This window comes from Crinia signifera, chromosome 1, assembly GCF_055691185.1.
Source record: "Crinia signifera chromosome 1, ASM5569118v1, whole genome shotgun sequence".
In the NCBI taxonomy this organism is placed as follows: domain Eukaryota; kingdom Metazoa; phylum Chordata; class Amphibia; order Anura; family Myobatrachidae; genus Crinia; species Crinia signifera.
In genome coordinates, this window is record NC_139217.1 from 7543946 (window position 1) to 7556474 (window position 12529).

Consider the following 12529-nt stretch of genomic DNA (forward strand, 5'->3'; position numbering starts at 1 on the left):
TCTGTTTCTGTTTGGGCCATCCTTTATGGGGTCTGTGTGAGGCTGGGCCATCCTTTATGGGGTCTGTGTGTGGCTGGGCCATCCTTCATGGGGTCTGTGTGTGGCTGGGCCATCCTTTATGGGGTCTGCGTGTGGCTGGGCCAGCCTTTATGGAGTCTGTGTGTGACTGGGCCATCCTTTATGGGGTCTGCGTGTGGCCGGGCCAGCCTTTATGGGGTCTGTGTGTGGCTGGGCCATCCTTTATGGGGTCTGGGTGTGGCTGGGCCAACCTTTATGGGGTCTGTGTGTGGCTGTGCCAGCCTTTATGGGGTCTGTGTGTGACTGGGCCATCCTTTATGGGGTCTGCATGTGGCCGGGCCATCCTTTTTGGGGTCTGTTTCTGTTTGGGCCATCCTTTATGGGGTCTGTTTCTGTTTGGGCCATCCTTTATGGGGTCTGTGTGTGGCTGTGCCAGCCTTTATGGGGTCTGTGTGTGGCTGGGCCATCCTTTATGGGGTCTGCGTGTGGCTGGGCCATCCTTTATGGGGTCTGCGTGTGCCTGGGCCATCCTTTATGGGGTCTGTGTGTGGCCGGGCCATCCTTTATGGGGTCTGCGTGTGCCTGGGCCATCCTTTATGAGGTCTGTGTGTAGCCAGGCCATCCTTTATGAGGTCTGTGTGTTGCCGGGCCATCCTTTATGGGGTCTATTTCTGTTTGGGCCATCCTTTATGGGGTCTGTGTGTGGCTGGGCCCTCCTTTATGGGGTCTGTGTGTGGCTGGGACATCCTTTATGGGTCTGTGTGTAGCCAGGCCATCCTTTATGGGGTCTGTGTGTAGCCAGGCCATCCTTTATGGGGTCTGTGTGTGCCTGGGCCATCCTTTATGGGGTCTGTTTCTGTTTGAGTCATCATTTATGGGGTCTGTTTATGTTTGGGCCATCCTTTATGGGGTCTGTGTGTGGCTGGGCCATCCTTTATGGGGTCTATGTGTGACTGGGCCATCCTTTATGGGGTCTGTGTGTGGCTGGGCCATCCTTTATGGGGTTTGTTTCTGTTTAGGCCATCCTTTATGGGGTATGTGTGTGGCTGGGCCATCCTTCATGTGGTCTGTGTCTGGTTGGGCCATCCTTTATGGGTCTGTGTGTAGCCAGGCCATCCTTAATGGGGTCTGTGTGTTCCTGGGCCATCCTTTATGGGGTCTGTTTCTGTTTGGGCCATCCTTTATGTTGTCTGTTTCTGTTTGGGCCATCCTTCATGGGGTCTGTGTGAGGCTGGGCCATCCTTTATGGGGTCTGTGTGTGGCTGGGCCATCCTTCATGGGGTCTATGTGTGGCTGGGCCATCCTTTATGGGGTCTGCGTGTGGCTGGGCCAGCCTTTATGGGGTCTGTGTGTGACTGGGCCATCCTTTATGGGGTCTGGGTGTGGCTGGGCCATCCTTTATGGGGTCTGCGTGTGGCCGGGCCAGCCTTTATGGGGTCTGTGTGTGGCTGGGCCATCCTTTATGGGGTCTGGGTGTGGCTGGGCCAACCTTTATGGGGTCTGTGTGTGGCTGTGCCAGCCTTTATGGGGTATGTATGTGGCTGTGCCAGCCTTTATGGGGTATGTGTGTGGCTTGGCCAACCTTTATGGGGTCTGCGTGTGGCAGGGCCATCTTTTATGGGGTCTGCGTGTGCCTGGGCCATCCTTTATGGGGTCTGTGTGTGGCCGAGCCATCCTTTATGGGGTCTGCGTGTGCCTGGGCCAGCCTTTATGGGGTCTGTGTGTGGCTGGGCCTTACTCTATGGGGTCTGTATGTGGCCAGGCCAGCCTTTATGGGGTCTGTGTGTGACTGGGCCAGCCTTTATGGGGTCTGTGTGTGGCTGGGCCTTACTCTATGGGGTCTGTATGTGGCCAGGCCAGCCTTTATGGGATCTGTGTGTGGCTGGGCCATCCTTTATGGGGTCTGCGTGTGGCCGGGCCATCCTTTATGGGGTCTGTTTCTGTTTGGGCCATCCTTTATGGGGTCTGTTTCTGTTTGGGTAATACTTTATGGGGTCTGTTTCTGTTTGGGCCATCCTTTATGGGGTCTGTGTGTGGCTGTACCAGCCTTTATGGGGTCTGTGTGTGGCTGGGCCATCCTTTATGGGGTCTGCGTGTGGCTGGGCCATCCTTTATGGGGTCTGCGTGTGCCTGGGCCATCCTTTATGAGGTCTGTGTGTTGCCGGGCCATCCTTTATGGGGTCTATTTCTGTTTGGGCCATCCTTTATGGGGTCTGTGTGTGGCTGGGCCATCCTTTATGGGGTCTGTGTTTGGCTGGGACATCCTTTATGGGTCTGTGTGTAGCCAGGCCATCCTTTATGGGGTCTGTGTGTAGCCAGGCCATCCTTTATGGGGTCTGTGTGTGCCTGGGCCATCCTTTATGGGGTCTGTTTCTGTTTGAGTCATCATTTATGGGGTCTGTTTATGTTTGGGCCATCCTTTATGGGGTCTGTGTGTGGCTGGGCCATCCTTTATGGGGTCTATGTGTGACTGGGCCATCCTTTATGGGGTCTGTGTGTGGCTGGGCCAGCCTTAATGGGGTCTGTGTGTGGCTGGGCCATCCTTTATGGGGTCTGTGTGTGGCTGGGCCAGCCTTTATGGGGTCTGTGTGTGGCTGGGCCATCCTTTATGCGGTTTGCGTGTGCCTGGGCCATCCTTTATTGGGTCTGCGTGTGACTAGGCCATCCTTTATGGGGTCTGTGTGTGACTAGGCCATCCTTTATGGGGTCTGTGGTTGTGCCATCCTGTATGGGGTCTGTGGTTGTGCCATCCTTTATGGGGTCTGCGTGTGGCTGGGCCATCCTTTATGGGGTCTGGGTGTGGCCGGGCCAGCCTTTATGGGGTCTGTGTGTGGCTGGGCCATCCTTTATGGGGTCTGCGTGTGCCTGGGCCACCCTATATGGGGTCTGTGTGTGGCCGGGCCATCCTTTATGGGATCTGTCTGTTCCTGGGCCATTCTTTATGGGGTCTGTGTGTGGCCGGGCCCTCCTTTATGGGGTCTGATTCTGTTTGGGCCATCCTTTATGGGGTCTGTGTGTGGCTGGGCCATCCTTTATGGCTTCTGTGTCTGGTTAGGCCATCCTTTATGGGTCTGTGTGCAGCCAGGCCATCCTTTCTGGGGTCTTTGTGTGCCTGGGCCATCCTTTATGGGGTCTGTTTCTGTTTGGGCCATCCTTTATGTGGTCTGTTTCTGTTTGGGCCATCCTTTATGGGGTCTGTGTGTGGCTGGGCCAGCCTTTATGGGGTCTGTGTGTGGCTGGGCCATCCTTTATGGGGTCCGCGTGGACCTGGGCCATCCTTTATGGAGTCTGTGTGTGGCCGGGCCATCCTTTATGGGGTTTGTTTCTGTTTAGGCCATCCTTTATGGGGTCTGTGTGTGGCTGGGCCATCCTTCATGTGGTCTGTGTCTGGTTGGGCCATCCTTTATGGGTCTGTGTGTAGCCAGGCCATCCTTAATGGGGTCTGTGTGTTCCTGGGCCATCCTTTATGGGGTCTTTTTCTGTTTGGGCCATCCTTTATGTTGTCTGTTTCTGTTTGGGCCATCCTTTATGGGGTCTGTGTGAGGCTGGGCCATCCTTTATGGGGTCTGTGTGTGGCCGGGCCATCCTTTATGGGGTCTGCGTGTGCCTGGGCCATCCTTTATGAGGTCTCTGTGTTGCCGGGCCATCCTTTATGGGGTCTATTTCTGTTTGGGCCATCCTTTATGGGGTCTGTGTGTGGCTGGGCCATCCTTTATGGGGTCTGTGTGTGGCTGGGACATCCTTTATGGGTCTGTGTGTAGCCAGGCCATCCTTTATGGGGTCTGTGTGTAGCCAGGCCATCCTTTATGGGGTCTGTGTGTGCCTGGGCCATCCTTTATGGGGTCTGTTTCTGTTTGAGTCATCATTTATGGGGTCTGTTTATGTTTGGGCCATCCTTTATGGGGTCTGTGTGTGGCTGGGCCATCCTTTATGGGGTCTAAGTGTGACTGGGCCATCCTTTATGGGGTCTGTTTGTGGCTGGGCCATCCTTTATGGGGTTTGTTTCTGTTTAGGCCATCCTTTATGGGGTATGTGTGTGGCTGGGCCACCCTTAATGTGGTCTGTGTCTGGTTGGGCCATCCTTTATGGGTCTGTGTGTAGCCAGGCCATCCTTAATGGGGTCTGTGTGTTCCTGGGCCATCCTTTATGGGGTCTGTTTCTGTTTGGGCCATCCTTTATGTTGTCTGTTTCTGTTTGGGCCATCCTTTATGGGGTCTGTGTGAGGCTGGGCCATCCTTTATGGGGTCTGTGTGTGGCTGGGCCATCCTTCATGGGGTCTGTGTGTGGCTGGGCCATCCTTTATGGGGTCTGCGTGTGGCTGGGCCAGCCTTTATGGGGTCTGTGTGTGACTGGGCCATCCTTTATGGGGTCTGGGTGTGGCTGGGCCATCCTTTATGGGGTCTGCGTGTGGCCGGGCCAGCCTTTATGGGGTCTGGGTGTGGCTGGGCCATCCTTTATGGGGTCTGGGTGTGGCTGGGCCAACCTTTATGGGGTCTGTGTGTGGCTGTGCCAGCCTTTATGGGGTATGTGTGTGGCTGTGCCAGCCTTTATGGGGTATGTGTGTGGCTTGGCCAACCTTTATGGGGTCTGCGTGTGGCAGGGCCATCTTTTATGGGGTCTGCGTGTGCCTGGGCCATCCTTTATGGGGTCTGTGTGTGGCCGAGCCATCCTTTATGGGGTCTGCGTGTGCCTGGGCCAGCCTTTATGGGGTCTGTGTGTGGCTGGGCCTTACTCTATGGGGTCTGTATGTGGCCAGGCCAGCCTTTATGGGGTCTGTGTGTGACTGGGCCAGCCTTTATGGGGTCTGTGTGTGGTTGGGCCTTACTCTATGGGGTCTGTATGTGGCCAGGCCAGCCTTTATGGGGTCTGCGTGTGGCCGGGCCATCCTTTATGGGGTCTGTTTCTGTTTGGGCCATCCTTTATGGGGTCTGTTTTTGTTTGGGTAATCCTTTATGGGGTCTGTTTCTGTTTGGGCCATCCTTTATGGGGTCTGTGTGTGGCTGTGCCAGCCTTTATGGGGTCTGCGTGTGGCTGGGCCATCCTTTATGGGGTCTGCGTGTGGCTGGGCCATCCTTTATGGGGTCTGCGTGTGCCTGGGCCATCCTTTATGGGGTCTGTGTGTGGCCGGGCCATCCTTTATGGGGTCTGCGTGTGCCTGGGCCATCCTTTATGAGGTCTGTGTGTTGCCGGGCCATACTTTATGGGGTCTGTGTGTGGCTGGGACATCCTTTATGGGTCTGTGTGTAGCCAGGCCATCCTTTATGGGGTCTGTGTGTAGCCAGGCCATCCTTTATGGGGTCTGTGTGTGCCTGGGCCATCCTTTATGGGGTCTGTTTCTGTTTGAGTCATCATTTATGGGGTCTGTTTATGTTTGGGCCATCCTTTATGGGGTCTGTGTGTGGCTGGGCCATCCTTTATGGGGTCTATGTGTGACTGGGCCATCCTTTATGGGGTCTGTGTGTGGCTGGGCCAGCCTTAATGGGGTCTGTGTGTGGCTGGGCCATCCTTTATGGGGTCTGTGTGTGGCTGGGCCAGCCTTTATGGGGTCTGTGTGTGGCTGGGCCATCCTTTATGCGGTTTGCGTGTGCCTGGGCCATCCTTTATGGGGTCTGCGTGTGACTGGGCCATCCTTTATGAGGTCTGTATGTGACTAGGCCATCCTTTATGGGGTCTGTGGTTGTGCCATCCTGTATGGGGTCTGTGGTTGTGCCATCCTTTATGGGGTCTGCGTGTGGCTGGGCCATCCTTTATGGGGTCTGCGTGTGGCCGGGCCAGCCTTTATGGGGTCTGTGTGTGGCTTGGCCATCCTTTATGGGGTCTGCGTGTGCCTGGGCCACCCTATATGGGGTCTGTGTGTGGCCGGGCCATCCTTTATGGGATCTGTCTGTTCCTGGGCCATTCTTTATGGGGTCTGTGTGTGGCCGGGCCCTCCTTTATGGGGTCTGATTCTGTTTGGGCCATCCTTTATGGGGTCTGTGTGTGCCTGGGCCATCCTTTATGGGGTCTGTTTCTGTTTGAGTCATCATTTATGGGGTCTGTTTATGTTTGGGCCATCCTTTATGGGGTCTGTGTGTGGCTGGGCCATCCTTTATGGGGTCTAAGTGTGACTGGGCCATCCTTTATGGGGTCTGTTTGTGGCTGGGCCATCCTTTATGGGGTTTGTTTCTGTTTAGGCCATCCTTTATGGGGTATGTGTGTGGCTGGGCCACCCTTAATGTGGTCTGTGTCTGGTTGGGCCATCCTTTATGGGTCTGTGTGTAGCCAGGCCATCCTTAATGGGGTCTGTGTGTTCCTGGGCCATCCTTTATGGGGTCTGTTTCTGTTTGGGCCATCCTTTATGTTGTCTGTTTCTGTTTGGGCCATCCTTTATGGGGTCTGTGTGAGGCTGGGCCATCCTTTATGGGGTCTGTGTGTGGCTGGGCCATCCTTCATGGGGTCTGTGTGTGGCTGGGCCATCCTTTATGGGGTCTGCGTGTGGCTGGGCCAGCCTTTATGGGGTCTGTGTGTGACTGGGCCATCCTTTATGGGGTCTGGGTGTGGCTGGGCCATCCTTTATGGGGTCTGCGTGTGGCCGGGCCAGCCTTTATGGGGTCTGGGTGTGGCTGGGCCATCCTTTATGGGGTCTGGGTGTGGCTGGGCCAACCTTTATGGGGTCTGTGTGTGGCTGTGCCAGCCTTTATGGGGTATGTGTGTGGCTGTGCCAGCCTTTATGGGGTATGTGTGTGGCTTGGCCAACCTTTATGGGGTCTGCGTGTGGCAGGGCCATCTTTTATGGGGTCTGCGTGTGCCTGGGCCATCCTTTATGGGGTCTGTGTGTGGCCGAGCCATCCTTTATGGGGTCTGCGTGTGCCTGGGCCAGCCTTTATGGGGTCTGTGTGTGGCTGGGCCTTACTCTATGGGGTCTGTATGTGGCCAGGCCAGCCTTTATGGGGTCTGTGTGTGACTGGGCCAGCCTTTATGGGGTCTGTGTGTGGTTGGGCCTTACTCTATGGGGTCTGTATGTGGCCAGGCCAGCCTTTATGGGGTCTGCGTGTGGCCGGGCCATCCTTTATGGGGTCTGTTTCTGTTTGGGCCATCCTTTATGGGGTCTGTTTTTGTTTGGGTAATCCTTTATGGGGTCTGTTTCTGTTTGGGCCATCCTTTATGGGGTCTGTGTGTGGCTGTGCCAGCCTTTATGGGGTCTGCGTGTGGCTGGGCCATCCTTTATGGGGTCTGCGTGTGGCTGGGCCATCCTTTATGGGGTCTGCGTGTGCCTGGGCCATCCTTTATGGGGTCTGTGTGTGGCCGGGCCATCCTTTATGGGGTCTGCGTGTGCCTGGGCCATCCTTTATGAGGTCTGTGTGTTGCCGGGCCATACTTTATGGGGTCTGTGTGTGGCTGGGACATCCTTTATGGGTCTGTGTGTAGCCAGGCCATCCTTTATGGGGTCTGTGTGTAGCCAGGCCATCCTTTATGGGGTCTGTGTGTGCCTGGGCCATCCTTTATGGGGTCTGTTTCTGTTTGAGTCATCATTTATGGGGTCTGTTTATGTTTGGGCCATCCTTTATGGGGTCTGTGTGTGGCTGGGCCATCCTTTATGGGGTCTATGTGTGACTGGGCCATCCTTTATGGGGTCTGTGTGTGGCTGGGCCAGCCTTAATGGGGTCTGTGTGTGGCTGGGCCATCCTTTATGGGGTCTGTGTGTGGCTGGGCCAGCCTTTATGGGGTCTGTGTGTGGCTGGGCCATCCTTTATGCGGTTTGCGTGTGCCTGGGCCATCCTTTATGGGGTCTGCGTGTGACTGGGCCATCCTTTATGAGGTCTGTATGTGACTAGGCCATCCTTTATGGGGTCTGTGGTTGTGCCATCCTGTATGGGGTCTGTGGTTGTGCCATCCTTTATGGGGTCTGCGTGTGGCTGGGCCATCCTTTATGGGGTCTGCGTGTGGCCGGGCCAGCCTTTATGGGGTCTGTGTGTGGCTTGGCCATCCTTTATGGGGTCTGCGTGTGCCTGGGCCACCCTATATGGGGTCTGTGTGTGGCCGGGCCATCCTTTATGGGATCTGTCTGTTCCTGGGCCATTCTTTATGGGGTCTGTGTGTGGCCGGGCCCTCCTTTATGGGGTCTGATTCTGTTTGGGCCATCCTTTATGGGGTCTGTGTGTGGCTGGGCCATCCTTTATGGCTTCTGTGTCTGGTTAGGCCATCCTTTATGGGTCTGTGTGCAGCCAGGCCATCCTTTATGGGGTCTTTGTGTGCCTGGGCCAGCCTTTATGGGGTCTGTGTGTGGCTGGGCCATCCTTTATGTGGTCTGTTTCTGTTTGGGCCATCATTTATGGGGTCTGTGTGTGGCTGGGCCAGCCTTTATGGGGTCTGTGTGTGGCTGGGCCATCCTTTATGGGGTCCGCGTGGGCCTGGGCCATCCTTTATGGAGTCTGTGTGTGGCCGGGCCATCCTTTATGGGGTTTGTTTCTGTTTAGGCCATCCTTTATGGGGTCTGTGTGTGGCTGGGTCATCCTTCATGTGGTCTTTGTCTGGTTGGGCCATCCTTTATGGGTCTGTGTGTAGCCAGGCCATCCTTAATGGGGTCTGTGTGTTCCTGGGCCATATTTATTGGGGTCTTTTTCTGTTTGGGCCATCCTTTATGTTGTCTGTTTCTGTTTGGGCCATCCTTTATGGGGTCTGTGTGAGGCTGGGCCATCCTTCATGGGGTCTGTGTGTGGCTGGGCCATCCTTTATGGGGTCTGCGTGTGGCTGGGCCAGACTTTATGGGGTCTGTGTGTGACTGGGCCATCCTTTATGGGGTCTGGGTGTGGCTGGGCCATCCTTTATGGGGTCTGCGTGTGGCCAGGCCAGCCTTTATGGGGTCTGTGTGTGGCTGGGCCATCCTTTATGGGGTCTGGGTGTGGCTGGGCCAACCTTTATGGGGTCTGTGTGTCGCTGGGCCAGCCTTTATGGGGTCTGTGTGTGGCTGTGCCAGCCTTTATGGGGTGTGTGTGTGGCTTGGCCAACCTTTATGGGGTCTGCGTGTGGCAGGGCCATCTTTTATGGGGTCTGCGTGTGCCTGGGCCATCCTTTATGGGGTCTGTGTGTGGCCGAGCCATCCTTTATGGGGTCTGCGTGTGCCTGGGCCAGCCTTTATGGGGTCTGTGTGTGGCTGGGCCTTACTCTATGGGGTCTGTGTGTGGCCAGGCCAGCCTTTATGGGGTCTGTGTGTGACTGGGCCATCCTTTATGGGGTCTGCGTGTGGCCGGGCCATCCTTTATGGGGTCTGTTTCTGTTTGGGCCATCCTTTATGGGGTCTGTTTCTGTTTGGGTAATCCTTTATGGGGTCTGTTTCTGTTTGGGCCATCCTTTATGGGGTCTGTGTGTGGCTGTGCCAGCCTTTATGGGGTCTGTGTGTGGCTGGGCCATCCTTTATGGGGTCTGCGTGTGGCTGGGCCATCCTTTATGGGGTCTGCGTGTGCCTGGGCCATCCTTTATGGGGTCTGTGTGTGGCCGGGCCATCCTTTATGGGGTCTGCGTGTGCCTGGGCCATCCTTTATGAGGTCTGTGTGTTGCCGGGCCATCCTTTATGGGGTCTATTTCTGTTTGGGCCATCCTTTATGGGGTCTGTGTGTGGCTGGGCCATCCTTTATGGGGTCTGTGTGTGGCTGGGACATCCGTTATGGGTCTGTGTGTAGCCAGGCCATCCTTTATGGGGTCTGTGTGTAGCCAGGCCATCCTTTATGGGGTCTGTGTGTGCCTGGGCCATCATTTATGGGGTCTGTTTCTGTTTGGGCCATCCTTTATGGGGTCTGTGTGTGGCTGGGCCATCCTTTATGGGGTCTATGTGTGACTGGGCCATCCTTTATGGGGTCTGTGTGTGGCTGGGCCAGCCTTAATGGGGTCTGTGTGTGGCTGGGCCATCCTTTATGGGGTCTGTGTGTGGCTGGGCCAGCCTTTATGGGGTCTGTGTGTGGCTGGGCCATCCTTTATGCGGTTTGCGTGTGCCTGGGCCATCCTTTATGGGGTCTGCGTGTGACTGGGCCATCCTTTATGGGGTCTGTGTGTGACTAGGCCATCCTTTATGGGGTCTGTGGTTGTGCCATACTGTATGGGGTCTGTTGTTGTGCCATCCTTTATGGGGTCTGCGTGTGGCTGGGCCATCCTTTATGGGGTCTGCGTGTGGCCGGGCCAGCCTTTATGGGGTCTGTGTGTGGCTGGGCCATCCTTTATGGGGTCTGCGTGTGCCTGGGCCACCCTATATGGGGTCTGTGTGTGGCCGGGCCATCCTTTATGGGGTCTGTCTGTTCCTGGGCCATTCTTTATGGGGTCTGTGTGTGGCCGGGCCCTCCTTTATGGGGTCTGATTCTGTTTGGGCCATCCTTTATGGGGTCTGTGTGTGGCTGGGCCATCCTTTATGGCTTCTGTGTCTGGTTAGGCCATCCTTTATGGGTCTGTGTGTAGCCAGGCCATCCTTTATGGGGTCTTTGTGTGCCTGGGCCATCCTTTATGGGGTCTGTTTCTGTTTGGGCCATCCTTTATGTGGTCTGTTTCTGTTTGGGCCATCCTTTATGGGGTCTGTGTGTGGCTGGGCCATCCTTTATGAGGTCTGTGTGTGGCTGGGCCATCCTTTATGGGGTCTGTGTGTGGCTGGGCCAGCCTTTATGGGGTCTGTGTGTGGCTGGGCCATCCTTTATGGGGTCCGCGTGGGCCTGGGCCATCCTTTATGGAGTCTGTGTGTGGCCGGGCCATCCTTTATGGGGTTTGTTTCTGTTTAGGCCATCCTTTATGGGGTCTGTGTGTGGCTGGGCCATCCTTCATGTGGTCTGTGTCTGGTTGGGCCATCCTTTATGGGGTTTGTTTCTGTTTAGGCCCTCCTTTATGGGGTCTGATTCTGTTTGGGCCATCCTTTATGGGGTCTGTGTGTAGCCAGGCCATCCTTTATGGGTCTGTGTGTAGCCAGACCATCCTTAATGGGGTCTGTGTGTTCCTGGGCCATCCTTTATGGGTATTAGAAATAACTGGGTGAGGTGTCACAGGCAGTTTGTGAGAGAGAAAATTGTAAAAGTAAGAGTTTAGTATTGAACCAACATGCGACCTATTAACAAGAAAAATATTATAGGGTACTGGGTTGGTGGTGCTCCCAAAAGATTCAGCAGGATAACTGAATTAAATTAGGTGTCATAGGAGAGACGTAGGGAGAACAAGAGGGTTTTTGGGGCACACTTGAAATTTTAAGATAGTGAAAAAATGGTGTACGAATGTGTGACATAAAATCTAACCTTTATTGATAACACTTAAAAAAAGCATAGAAGCACACGTCAATTGAATACAAAGAACAATTTCAATAGCATAACAATTTTTTAAAATTATCAATCAGCATGTGAGTATATCTACGGAGTTTATTTTATAATCGTGATACACAATGCAGACAGAAACGAAATTGTAATACAGTCACCGTCAAGTGGGCGAAAATGATTTGGCAGGGAGTTTACCAGAACATAAATATTTATGCAAGACAAATCAACCCAAGATAGTGATACCATGCATATACATATTGCAAGGGTTCGTAATATTTTAATATTTTGGAGTCTTACTTCAGACCCTCCTTTGACAAAAAATAATGATGGACCCAAATGTAATGATACGGGTAACAGGTTTACATTACTGTTGTTAGAACAGAATTTAATGGACAAAGGGAGAGATAGGAATGCTCTTCGTATACATTCGTTACTTCTGCTGTCTGAGTTTGTGATACAGCACTGGATATTCCCTGATGGTCCCCCAGGAGGTACTGATCCAGCCAGTCGCTGCTTAGCTGCTGAGTTCAGATGGGATCAGGCGGCCCAGCGTTGTATGGCTGTATATGACATCAGATGAGAGAGCCTCAAATGGAACTAGGAGCCAGTTGTCACTTCTGCTTTTCCCCGATGTAGCTCAGGAGAATGAGAGAGTGAGCGAGTCCAGATGCGAGATGAAAGTAGATTGGAATGAAAGAGGAAGGATAAGAGGGATAAGGAGAGATATGCTCACAGAGTAATGGTATATGTGCCCACTGCTGGATTCGATGAGTTAGAGGTCACTGAGCCAGTAATGGGAAATACTGCGCACAATGCCACATGCAGGGGTGAGTAAGGTCTTTATAAATCTTAAATCATTTGTATGTGCAAGATATATTAATCTATCAGCAGCATACATCACAGCATGTGGTTTCAAGCATGTATCAAAACAATATAACAGAAAATATTGGTCATCAAATATTGTTACCAATGTTTAAGGAAAGAGAGGCGGTAATTGTAAATTTTAATGACTATTGCTGAGTAGCAATGGTTAAGGGTTTTCAATTAGGGCTGTTTAGTAATGGTTTAATGGTAACACCAGTGGAGCAAGTAGGTGGACTCAAAAGAAGATAATTTGGTGTAATAAATGAACCAAAACAACAATAGTATACAAAGAAACTTTCTGCAAGTCACATTAATAACAAGCGCTCAATTTATCATACATCAATGTTGACTCAATTTATCATACATCAATGTTGACACCAATTGTC

General features: G+C 53.5%; 1 pseudogene; it reads right to left on the reverse strand.

Annotated features, from left to right (window-relative positions):
• Nucleotides 1-11730: 11730 nt before the first annotated feature.
• LOC146038794 (5S ribosomal RNA) lies at nt 11731-11847 on the reverse strand (annotated as a pseudogene).
• Nucleotides 11848-12529: the final 682 nt, after the last annotated feature.